Raw genomic sequence first — 12601 nt, forward strand, 5'->3', positions numbered from 1 at the left:
GGGCCCGGGGTCCGGGGCCGCGCAAGGCGGGGTCCCTCTGCTCTGACGATGGCCATCTTCTCCAGGCCGGGGAACCTGCCGTCCGTTTCCAGTCAATCTTACTTGGTCCCACATGATTTATTGTTTCAGCTGCTAGAATGACATGTGGCTCTGCAGGGCAGGGGAGCAACCCTCCCCTTCTCCCCAAAAACCTCCCCCTAAACAAACCCGGGCAAACCAGGGTTCTCTTCTGGAGAGAGCCTTATGAAGTTGTGTGTGTGTGTGTGTGTGTGTGTGTGTGTGTGTGTGTGTGTGTGTGTGTGTGTGTCGGGCTGCCAACCTGGAGGACTTTTCTGGGAAGAGGAAGGGAAGCAGAGAGAAGCTCTTTTATTTCACTGCTTGTTTTGATGGTCGCTCCCAGGAGGCTGCGATTTTCTGCTGCCTAGTTAGTGCCCCTTAATCCTGACTCGGGAGTGATTCAGCCGGCGCTTGCGAGCGCTGATTATTTTTTTTATCGGGGGAGGCAGGGGTTCAGACGGGGCTGGGGGTAGCGGTCAAAGTACCGGCGAGAGGAAAATGCAGCACTGCGGCCGCGGCGAGGGGAAACCAAGGGGGGGAGAAAGGGAGAGACGGGGGCAGGTAAAGGAGAACCCATCGCGTTGGTCTTGTTAGGCTTTTTATGTTACTAATGCAACGATTTAATTGGATTTTTGTCGGTCTTCAGGGGCAAGGGCTGACAAATTTGCACGGATGCTATCTTTAAAAACACATCTATCTTCCTTCCTTCCTCTTTCTTTCTTCCTCTCTTTCTTTAGTCACGATTTCCCGGGATAAATGAATGCGCATTTGATGGGTGTGTAAGATGTGGCCCATCCGGCTCCTGTAGCAGAGCTCTTTGCATGCGGTGTGTGCTATTACGGATCGTCATAACAAACAAGTGACAAGTGATATTTTTTTAGTTGGATTGGCTTAAGACGTGGAGGGGATATTTAGTTAGTGGTCCAAAATATTGCTTCACTTTCCAAGTTAAACTTCCGGGGACCCCTCACACGCTTTATTTTACGTAAACAGCGAGGCTGGATGAGGGAAACGTGAAATACCAACAAATTTTTAATTTTTTTTTAATCTTTTTTTTTTTATTATTATTATTTTTTTAAAGTGAGAAAAGGAATGCAGCTCGCCTCCGCGGTGAGATGACGGCTTGGGAAGCAGAAAACTTTCCCGAGGGGGTGAGGGAGCCGCAGCTGCCTCCCGGCTGGGCTGGAATGCTTCCCCCCATCCCTCTGGATCTGCTGGCAGCTCCTGCCAGTCGAAAGTTACCTGCTCTGCAGCAGAAGCAGCCGTACAGTCGCTTGCTCCTGAATTAAACACAACTCTTAATGATGTAGCATTATCAACAAGGGACACTTGACTGACTGATCTAGGTATGATATATGTGCTGGGCGTCTAAATTAAATATTAAGTGAAATACTTAGCTCTAATTAGAAATCGTAACCTAGTGATGAAAACTTGAAGAAACAAATTGTGGGGGGGAGGAGGGGACAGGTTTTAAACGCTGCAGAGAGGAAAGTAGCGGTGATGTGTACGGAGTCTGATATATTGGCAACAAGCAGCAACTTTGAAATGATTGACGTGTCATTAAAGCCATCAGGCTGATTTTAATAAATCTTTAAGAAAAAAAAAAAAAAAGGCAAGAAAAGAGAAGTGTGGAACCTCGAAGACAGTTTATTTATTAATCAGCGCATTAAACCCTAGAGAAACACAATTAAAATGCGGGAAAAGGAGAGAAATCGAGAGGAAATCTGTTGACGAATTTAGCAAATAAACGTCCATAAAGCAGCGACCATCCAGCTCGGGGATTCTCTGGGAGATGGAGATGTCAGAGCTAGATGCCTTCTCCCCCGAGTGTGCCTTCCCAAGGTAAACAAGCTCACAGTTGTCTCAACTTTCTCCTTTAGTACAAAGTTCCTGGTGCGACGGAAAATTTGAATATTTTATCAGTCTCTTGTAGTGACCCTCATTAGGTGGGCATCCTGCTAAGGCCTTGGCGTTACAAGAAAGCTGCCCAATCAGAGCATTTGCACGCCTTGTTAGCGATGGTTAATGAAGCTTCCCCATGCACTCAAAGAAAGGCCCCCTCGATGTAGATTTACCTTATGTCAACTCGTTACTTCTAATGAATCGCATCAAAATTCTTCCCTGAATGGGGCCGAGGCGCCCGGACCAGGATCCCCTCCCCACCCGGCGGAGCCCACCCCTGCCACCGCCGGCACTTTAGCGGAGAATCCGGGACCAAGGTGACCAGGCGCAGTTTGGCGGTGGGGAGGGGGAGAAGAGGCCGAGGGAGGGGACGGAGCGGAGAGCGCGGCCGGCGGCGGCGGGGGCACCGCAGCCTGCGGGGGGGCTCAGCCCGGCCGCGGCTACCGGCGGGGGCAGCGCCTGCGGAGGCTTCGCTGCTGGCAGGTAGAGACGTTTGCTCTTCGCAGCTAATTTCCAGGCTCCCCCCACCCCAACCCCCCACCTCCCCGTCCCTCCGGGCTAACATTTTAAAATCAATTAGTATTTTCAATTCTTGAGGTGAATTATTCAAACAAATGTTTGGGAGACCCTGAGGGAGAATTTGGCCGTGACAAAAGGTTTGATTAGCTTTATTTCCCCCCAAAAGCAACAAAGGCGTAGGGCCGCGAGAACAATCCGCTACATCAGGGCATGTTCAATTAAATGAAAGTCATTAGCTTCGCCGTGAAAGCACTACCTTTAAAATCAGATGGGGCGGGCGGGAAGGGGGGAGTGGGTGTACTCTGATAATTGTGGCAGGAGGATTTAACACTCCCCCTCCCCCTATACACACAAAGCCCTCCAAAAAGAAGAAAAAGGAGGGGGGACCCAAACCCAACACTTCACCCTTTGGAAATTTGTGCTCTGTCTAAACAATAGGAAGCCCATAATGCAGATTATAACACTCACTGACTCGAATCCATTATCTGCCCTCCACACTGTCTATATATTGATTTCCATATACTTTCTATTGCTCTCAATGACTGAGCAAAGCTCCAGTTAAGAGCCCGCGACACACAGGAGCGCTGCTTGAACTACATCTTACCAATACAAGCCGGAGCCGGTTGTAAACACGAAATGCTCCCACTTTCCCGGTGTAGCTGTGAACAAGCACACGACCACCCCTCCACCCCCGCAAGGGAAGCGGCGGCCGGACAGAGCCGGTGCGCTGCCCCGGGACCCCCTCCCGCCGCGGGGAGCACTCGGATCCCCCCGCGGAGCCACGGCGAGGTGTGCGCGTCCTCGGGAGAAATCCTGGGGCCGCTGCCCGGGGTTGCCCCGTCCCGAGAGCGCCGGAGCCGCACGGGGGAAAGGGGGTCTGGGTCCCCTCGGGGCGCACAGCTGGCACCGCCGGGCGGGCAGAGCTGGGGAGCTCCGCTCCCCGCCCGCGGCCCTCCGCCAGCAGTCCCTCTCCCCAAGACCTGAGCTCTTAATGAGGAATGACGGTGGTTTCTTTAACTCTGAGACCCAACAGAGCAGAACTTTTCCCAAGGCAGGATCCTCCGGACGGTAAGTTTGATATTTAGATTAAGATCATTTCCTCACGGGCTCTTGTAGTGCGTGCGTGTGAATATGTGAATGTGAGGAAGACGAGGAGAGGGAGCGAGCTCAGCTCAAAGTGACCATTAGAGAGAAGAAACCACCAAGAGCACGACCTGATTTTTTGGGGGAAGTGCTCCTAAGGGGAGGCGGGGTGGGAGCGGGAGGCCGCCGAGGCTGAGACGGGGAGCGCAGTCGAGCTGCCCCTGCCTCTTCGCAGCCCTCCTAGGCAGGGCATCTCTCCAGAAGGAGGCGAAGAAGGTATCGAGAGGGTTAAAGTGCCGGGCGAGAAGTAGAAATTTGGAAGCGAATATGTGTTGGGGGGAGGGGGAGTAAAGCTGTAATTCTGCTGCTGTAAAGACCCCAAATAATCCTCGGAACCTGTATAGATGGGAGAGATCCGGGACAGCGTCTTAAATGGTCACACCTCCCCCCCACCTCCCCTCCATCCCTCCCTTTACTTTAATGAAGATTGTTAATTTGCTTCGAGGCAGTGCGCTGGGTTGATAAGTCCTCCCCAGCTAATATGTTAAAGTTTAAATACCAGCAGGTGCAAATTCACTCTACTTAAGGCTATAAAAATAATGCCGAAATTCAAGAGCACAAGAAGTCAGCCTTTGTATTGTGATGTATAAAAGGGAAATTGCGCTATACATAGCCAACTATTTACCAAAAAAACCCCACCCCCAAAGCCCTGAAAGTACTAAACTCTTCTTAATGATGCCGAAGGTGAAGTTGTTTCATATTGGGCAAAATGGGAATTATTCTTTGTCATGTAAATCACCCTTCACTTGACCTCAGGTTAGAGGATAATGTTCATTCTTAGTTCACACTAAAACTTATTTAAATTAGAGAGCCTGAAGAATCATTTCACCAAATCCGTGTAATAAAGTGAAGAGGACTTAGGGATCTTCATTCAAAAAAACCTGTGGGTTAGGAACGTGTACTTTAAAAACTGGTATTTGCTGCAAACCTCGAGGATTAGGAGGTTTTTATTTAATCAAGTTATGCTCCTTGGATTTCCTGAGAAATGTGTATATAATTTCGCATAACAAGATTAAAAGAAAGGAAAAGATATGAATCAAAGGAGCTATAGATACACAAAAGACCTCCAAGTAACAATTACTGTAATACATATTTTAAAATTGGAAGAGAAATGAAAAGATATTTAACAATTGAGTAAAACAGAAATGAAGGTTTGATAAAGAAGATGCAGCTTGCGGTGCTATTTCATTCGATAAATATACTTTTGGCGTGGAGTGACAGGATGTGTTATTTTGACACAAAATGAAAGCGTTACTGCAGATATAGAGACACAGATATACCCGAAGACAGCTGTATACACTCATTTATAAATTAGTGGGTGCAAGTGGAAGGAAATCTGAGCGTCTCTACTTTCCAAAGCAGCACTGAAAAATATCCCATAGGTGAGGCACTGGGCTGAGGTAGGTTTAATATTGAAGTGCTAGAGATTATTGGAAATCAAATAAAAATTCGACACGCACAGACCCATTAGAGGGTTTAGTGGTGAGGAGGGAGAGATTTTCCAGGGCTTTTGTTGCTAATGTTTCAATGCTAGGCGCTAACTTTAAGAAAAGTGTCAGTAGAATAACAAATTGAGGGCATGAAAGGCCACGGAGAGAAAGCAAGCAAGGATGCTCTTGACTTCTTAGCAGTTGCTTAGAAAGGATCTCGAGCTTAATATGGGGACTCAATCAGCGGAGAGCACAAAGCTGGGCAGAGGGAAGTTGGGCTCAGCACGTGCACTTTGCTCAAGTCGCTCGAGCGAGCACCGGAGGGGGGGCGGCGGCGGGCGCGGAGCCTCCCGGGCTGCACCCCCGGCCCCCCACGCCTGGCACCGGCCGCCGCGGGCACCGCCTGCCGGCATCCCGGCCCGGGGCTGCCGCCGCGGCTGGGGACTGCGGTGGGCACATGCACGCCAGGAGCTCTGCTGAACCCCTGCCCCTCTTTCGCCTCGGCGACAGGGCAGGAAAAAGCCTGCTGCCCGGGACAGGCGCGGGGGCCGAGATGGGGGACTGGATAGAGCGCAACTCGTGCCTTTACTGGAGCGCTAGCAGTAGGTTTTGTTAAAAGGCTCTCTTATCAAACTCGGTCTTTCTGCGAGAAACAGCCGATTTTAAAGCCCGTCTGTAAAGATTTTTAACAGCTTAACGAAATATCAGAGATAAGGGAAATCTGGAAGATGCTCCCAGGACATCAGACCTTAATGTGCTCCTTCAGCGGCGGAGGGAGCTCCATTCTGTTCCCTGTACGTATTATATACTGCAGACAGGGTTCGATATATACTCTATTTAATCTTGCTCTGTGACAGAGCTGTTTAAGTGTATACCATGCCTACGTTCTTTGTATCAAGACCAAAAGGATGCATTGTTGAAAGAAAACTATTCAAAATCTTTCATCTGATAGAAATGATCCAGCAACTGTGAGGCAGCTACAGCACAATGGTTCTGTCTGCATAATAGGTATCTCATAAAAATACAGCATGTCATTGCAACAAAAAGTTAAAAGTCTTAAATGCATCCATCTTATATATTGCATGAAGTCAATAATATTCTAACCTCTCCTGCACCCCGCCATTAAATGGTACACGGCACTTTAAAATCGAGGGCATTGTGATTGAAATCCCTGTCTCTAGCAGAGAAAGAGGGGAGCAAGGTAAGTTAGCAAGGACCATTACGGATGTAATGACCTCAGGGTAAATATTCATTAGGAAAAGGGGATTCCTCTTCTAATACCCGGTCTATTTTCTTTGGAATGCAATATCACGGAGACTAATGTGGTAGCAAGACACAAGATTTAAAAGATTATTACCAAGTGTGTTGGGAAGAGTTTGAGAGATCTTTTTTTTTTTTAGGGTGGTTTTTTTTTTTTTTTATGTTTTTTTTTTCCACCACAGACTGTTCTCACGTGGGACGCAAATGCCAAGAATAGCATTTTTAAAAATCATCTTTCTAATTTTATTCGGAAAGCTAGAAAAGCTTGCTCCTTGCTTAGCCCCCGGCAGCAGAAAGACGAGAACATTTAAGCATCACGGTAAGCAGCCCTGCCTCTCTTTTCCCTTGGTAGGTGCACTTAGACGGCGGCAAGAGAGCCTGCACACCCCCCGGGGACAGAGTTTGCCTCCTGAACTACACTTCTCTTACTGAAGAACAGTAGCTCCGACCTCCAAACCAACTGGGACTGGCGCTTTAAAGTAGCGGCGAACAGTGCTCCCGTGTCTCAACATGGTCACGTAGGAGATTTGAGCCTTTTAATTTCCAGACACAAGGAATAACCCCCTCGGAGCCCCGGGCTGGGTTAGGTGGTCGATTGTTGGGTGTTTTGGTGGAAGTTTTAATGTTTCTTTATTTTATTTTATTTATTTTTCTTTTCTAATAAGATAGAGAGGGAAGCTGGGTACGACTCCCTTGTAGACACAGAAACATAAATGGGAAGAAAAAGCCTAGCCGGGCACATTTGGCTGTCGGGAAGGTCCCCGAGCCGCTCTGTTGTCCCCGGCGGGATGGCGGTCGGGGGCTGCGGGCGCTGCAGCCGGCCCGGCCCAGCCCAGCCCGCGGCCCGGCCCTGCGCGGCAGCCAACGGGCGCGTCGCCTGGTGTGACCTTCAGGGAGCACATTTCAACTGCTAAACACCGAGAAAAGTGCTTCTCTCGCTCGCAGGCGCCATATTACCGCCGGGAGCCGCGGCTGGGGCGGGGGGAGGGCGGGTGCGCAGTTACTCTAGTTGTAGGCAGTTGTTAATTCAGACTGGACGAGCACCCGATGGCTCCATAAAAGAGGGGGGGGGAAAAAAAAGTACATTGAGATTATTCTTTCCTTCTTAGCCCCCCCCGCTATCCCCACTTGTCCAACTCTCCCCGAGGGGATGCGCTTTGTAACACTGACGCCTACTCTGGGACCCTACGGAGCATCCTCCACCTCCCCGGCCGCTGGGAAAGGGGGTGCGCTGGGAGCGACCCCCGGGAGCAGCGGGTGTCACGGGGACCCTGCCCAAGGACCCGACACTCGCCTTGCCGGGGGCCTCAGGCACCCCCAGGCAGCGCCTGAGAGCGCCCAGCTTCCACCACCCTGCTGCGTGCCGGGAAGGGACTGGGAAAACTCCCTGAGCCTCTCTCCCTCTGGTACACCCTGATTGTGCTGGGAAGGCTGTAAGGCTCAAAATAAGAAAATATCCTGAACACCTCTTTCCCCCTGTGCAAATTGATTTCCTAAGCGGTGGGTTTGCACTTTGCTGAGCTCTCTGCTCTCTCAGTTCTCACAGAGACCTGCTCCTTAGTCAACGGCGCTCTTTTGTCTTTTTCCCCCACCCCTTTTTTTTATTGTGGAAAAAAATAACCAACCCCACCCAAAACCCCATAACAACAACTTCTGTAGCTGTGCAGAAGTGGAGGAGACAGCACCTCGATCGCGGCAGGGGCACAGAAAAGCCGGACAGAGCCTCTCCTCCCCTGGGCCACAGGGCCGGTGCCGTCCTAAAGACTCAAGTCCTCTCAGGATTTCGGAACAAAGACAGCCCAGCCCAGCTTCACCACGCACGAATCTCCATTGTAATCCTGGGCTTATCCTTTTTTTTTTTTTTTTTTTTTCTTTTTTTCTTTTTTTTCTCCCCTCCCCTTTCTTCATTTGCCCTGTTTTCCAGCCTGCTGTTTCTGAAGGTCAGATGGAGAGGTCATAGCTCTGCACCCCCTATAAATAAATTTTGATATTTAGACAGCTATTGCTACTCGATATTAACTTACAGGATAATGGTGAGAGATACCGTATGCGCTGAACCTGTTATTCACGAGTGAGCAGCATCTGTCGAATACAATTCTCGTCTTTTTGCGCTGTTTGGCTGTAGCACATATCAATAGGGCGAAGGATGTCTTGAGGCTGGGGTAGAGACCGGGAGCAGGACAGCTCTGTGGAGGCACAGTTGTAAGTGTTGAAACTATACGAGGATTTAGAGAGCTGAAGTCAAGAGCCAGGTCGGCACAGACCGGCTCTGAGCGAGTGCAGCACCAATTCAAGAGCGCCTGGCAGAAATATTCCAGCGGGCATTTGACACTTCACATTGAAATATAATGAATGCTGCTGGGGTGGAAGGGTCTTCCCTCCGCACGTTTACAGCCCGATTTCCCCAATTTCTGACTTTTAAAATGATGGGTTCAAGGGAGATGTGAACCAGAGGCTCAGAGCTCACCACTAACCCTTTCGCTGTTTACAGAGTACTCAAGAGAAGGCATGGTCTTCAAATGTGGGCAATACTTTGATGGGAGCACTAAGAGTTCTCATTTCCTTTTCACAGAGCATCCCCTCTTCTGGCCGTTCCCAAATCCTCCTGTGTCTTTCACCACCTGCGAGGCAGAAGGGCCTTTACACTCCCGGCCATCCTGGGTGCCAGCACTTTACTGGGCAATGCGATTAAAATGAAATTCACGGCCAGGACTCCGACTGAGGCTTTAGAGTAAATGCACCGGCAGCTGGGTACCCGCGGGGATGCGCCGGGAGCTGGTGGAACCGGCGGGCAGCGGCGTTCCCCAGGAGGGGGAAGCTCGGGGTGGCTTTACCCCCGCGGGACAGGGACAGGAGTCCGGCCAGGCTAAAAATACCATTTCTCCCTTCTTGTGCTGGCTCACGCCTGGGTCCTGCTCCTTCTGCAAAAACGATTCCCCTTATCGCTGTCGAGACCGTAGCTCTAGAAACTAGTTGCGATCAAGATCTTGTGTAGCAGGACGGGGAAATACTCAAGCGTTTCCATTACTTACCTGGGCATGGGAGGGAAGGGGGGTGGTGGTGAAAGGCGCCGATTGTATGTGGATTTTGAGGTTAAAAAGAGGTAACCTGGGGAAGGGGAGGGAGAAAAGGCGCTGAGCGGCTTAATTTAATCAATAAAATGTCTGAAGTAGTTGCCGAGGTTTGATTCTCTCACTCTTCTAGTTTAACTTGCCCTTTAAGTCTCGTATGTTAAAACTACGTTTTGGGGGTGGTGTGCGCTTTATTTTGAGAAGAGGGATAATTGCCAAGGAAGAGACAAAAGAGGCAGTTTTAAGTTGCTGCGACTTCCTAGAGCCTTGCGGGTTTCCAGCCAGCTCAGCAGCGGAGGAACAGCCTCGCTGTCAGAAGTTTGCGGCCGCTCAGGAAGGAGGAGCGCGTCTCGCTGCCCGGCCCGGGAACCGCGGGCTTTGTTCCGCGGGGAACGAAGCCACGGGAGCTGCCACCCCGCTGTCCCCGGCCGGCAGGGACACTGCCTGGAGGGCAGAGCCAACATCTCCCGGCTGGGCAGGTGTCCTCTTCGGGGCCGGCCCGAGGCAGCCGCCAGCGCCCTTCGCCCGCCGAGAGAGGCGACAGAGCTTGTGCCCACAGTGAGACGCAAGAGGCGGACGCGACTTTTCTGGGTGTTTTTATGGCTTGCCTGCGAGGGAAGGTGCCGTGTCTTTCCTCCCCTCGGCCTCCTCCGCCCGCCTCTTCTCCCCGGGAGCTCCGGAGGGCGCCGGGAGGGGCTGCACAGCCCCGGGACACAGGGACGGTGCGCGGGGCAGGCTCAGCCCCCCGGAGCTGCGGGGCTTAGGTTTTGTGCTCCCTCCATCTCGGGGCTCTCTTTGACCTGATGAGCTGCTTAGGGCGAACTCTTACGGTAGTTGCTCCAGTAAGAAAAATCCGAGTTATTATGAGGTGCAGTCCCCATACATTTTTAACCATAGTGATTACTAAATTAATAGCAGGCCCTAAGACAGATGTCAAAACGTCTTGAAAATGTTTATCTGTGAATAATTGAGAAGGTGGTAAGACGCATTATCTGATTGTATAATGAAATATGTATGAGGAACAGCTGTTTGCAATAGTCACCTCCCGTTGTTTCATTAGCCTAGAGCCTCCTCTTTTAAGAAGTGCTCCCTGAAGTTGGCCATTCAGCGTCCGCCGCTTCCAGCGGCGCCGGTGGCCGAGCTGTGCCCGCCGGAGCCACAGCCGGGAAGGGGTAGCCCGGTGTCGTCCCTAGGCCGGTCTACGGGCTCTCCCCGTGGCATTTCTTACTGGTGGTCTGCTTCCAGGGCGGGAGGGAAGAGGCGCGGATGGGGTCCGAAGATGTCTTGCCAGGCAATCTGAACTTAAAGAGGATGCCCTGAGAGGAAGGATCCTAGATGCTCATCTCAGAAGCACAGCAAACAGCCATTTATTAAGATTTCATGCCGAGCAGTGACAGCCTCCTCGACTGCTTAGTGTTGACATAAACTTCCAGACGTCGAGCATATGCTATTGCGCAGCATTGTTTATGTGTGGTACCAGATGTTGCTTTGCATCCTATTGTCTGGAGACAATGTTTAGTTCAGGTTAAAATATCTTTACTTAAACTGCTCAGTTGGCCATTGTGTGAGCATTAGTGAAGTGTCATGGAGAGGTAATGGGAAGTCCGGGGAGGTTAGCTCTCCGAGCGTGGCCAGAAGGTCCCTGGTTCATGGTAGGGTTACAGCCACTACTGTCATCTTTTGTTTTCCCTCCTCAGAGAACCCTTGTCCTTCCTCTAAAAGGATGTGCCCCGCTCTCATTCCCTTCGGAGTTTTCTCCACCGTTTCATGAAACGGCCCGGTGTTTGTTTTTCCAGTTCCCCTAAATCGCCCGAAGAAGGAAAGGAAAGCACGGTCCTGCGTCACCGCCACCCCAGGCCGGGCCGGTCCCGGCGGAGCGGGGCGGCCCCGCGCCCCCGCCCGGGGATGCTGGCGCCGGGGGAAAATCGGTCCCGGGCGCAGAGTTCACGCTCGAGCCAGGCCGGCGGCTCCCTCCCCCCAAAATGCCCAGCCGAGCCTCCTTCCCTCCCTCCCTCCCTCCGTCCCCGGCAGGCGAGCGGGCCGAGGCAGCCGCCTCCCGCCGCCCGGGGAGCCGCGGCCGCCTGGAGCCTTCCCTTCCCTTTAAGCCCGCGCTTTGGGCCGGCCGCGGCAGCTGACCTGTGGCAAGACTTTTGCTCCGGGAGAGAGCGGGGGAAAAAAGCTATAGGCTTTAATCGGATTTCTCCCCAAACACTTCTGGTATGTTGTTGTTATGCATCTATATGGAGATCATTATTTATAAATGAGCGAGTACGATCGGTCGCAAAGACTTTAAGAGCCCGGATTTGTGTCATTAAGTTGAGGGCGGGGTGGTGTGATTTAGCGGGGGACGGAGGTGCTGGCCGGTGGGTGAGCGGGACGTCACCTGTAGCCCCGCTTTCCCTTTAGCCACCCTGTCACCCCAGCAGAGTTCCCCCGCTCTGGAGGCGCTGCGGGCCGTGCCCCCGCCAGCTCCGTGCTCTCTCCCTGCAGTCCCGCTCAACACAACGCAGGCAGATTTCCCCGTGTGTCAGGTGCCCCGCCAAGAGCGGAGAAGAGGTGAGCACGTTTTCCAGCAGCAGCAGCAGCAGCAGCAGGTTTTGTTGGTCACTATAGCCCCTTCCTCCTCTGCTCCCCGACGTTTGTGAAGCCACTTCAGGGCACAGTTAACAACTCTCTAAATGCTCCAATTAAACAAAAAGCCGCATTGTGTATTTCAGCATCGAAAGCGGAGGTTTTGCAAAGTGATGCACCGTATAATGCAGATGTGTTTGTGCGTTTTCAGCATTTTTGCCTGTGCATAATCCCTTATGCCTTTTATTATAGCCCTACACGTTACAGTTCATCTGTAAAGATACTGCTTCAGAGGGACCTGTTGCGCGCAGTGATGGTAATTAGTAACCTTGGTAACAGTTTTAAATAAAGGTTATAACAATGATGTCAACTGTTTTTATTCATCATGCAGTAAATGGGGTCTCAATATTATTGTGCCTGTAGAGGACAGTGTTTAAGGAACAGTTATGAGGTTCCACTTATTACAATGTGAGTTATCACTTTTTACCTTGTCCTTAAGTAAACATGATCGTGATTCTAAATAGTATAAAGATTTTCAAACTGCTGAGGACTCTGTAAACTTTAATTTTCTGAATGAGGTAGATATTATTATGAATTAGACTTATCAGGCTCCAAGTACCCTTATGAAGAACACCGTAGTCTTTTAGA

At 51.1% G+C, this 12601-nt stretch overlaps 1 long non-coding RNA gene across 1 annotated transcript; it reads left to right on the forward strand.

Annotated features, from left to right (window-relative positions):
• The first annotated feature begins 3317 nt into the window (after positions 1-3317).
• LOC147655006 (uncharacterized) lies at positions 3318-9642 on the forward strand. Its single transcript, XR_015282562.1, has 3 exons — positions 3318-3546; positions 6664-6829; positions 8884-9642. It is a non-coding gene; the product is annotated as an uncharacterized LOC147655006 (long non-coding RNA).
• Positions 9643-12601: the final 2959 nt, after the last annotated feature.

This window comes from Cyanistes caeruleus, chromosome 2, assembly GCF_971803275.1.
Source record: "Cyanistes caeruleus chromosome 2, bCyaCae1.hap1.1, whole genome shotgun sequence".
Taxonomy (NCBI): Eukaryota; Metazoa; Chordata; class Aves; order Passeriformes; family Paridae; genus Cyanistes; species Cyanistes caeruleus.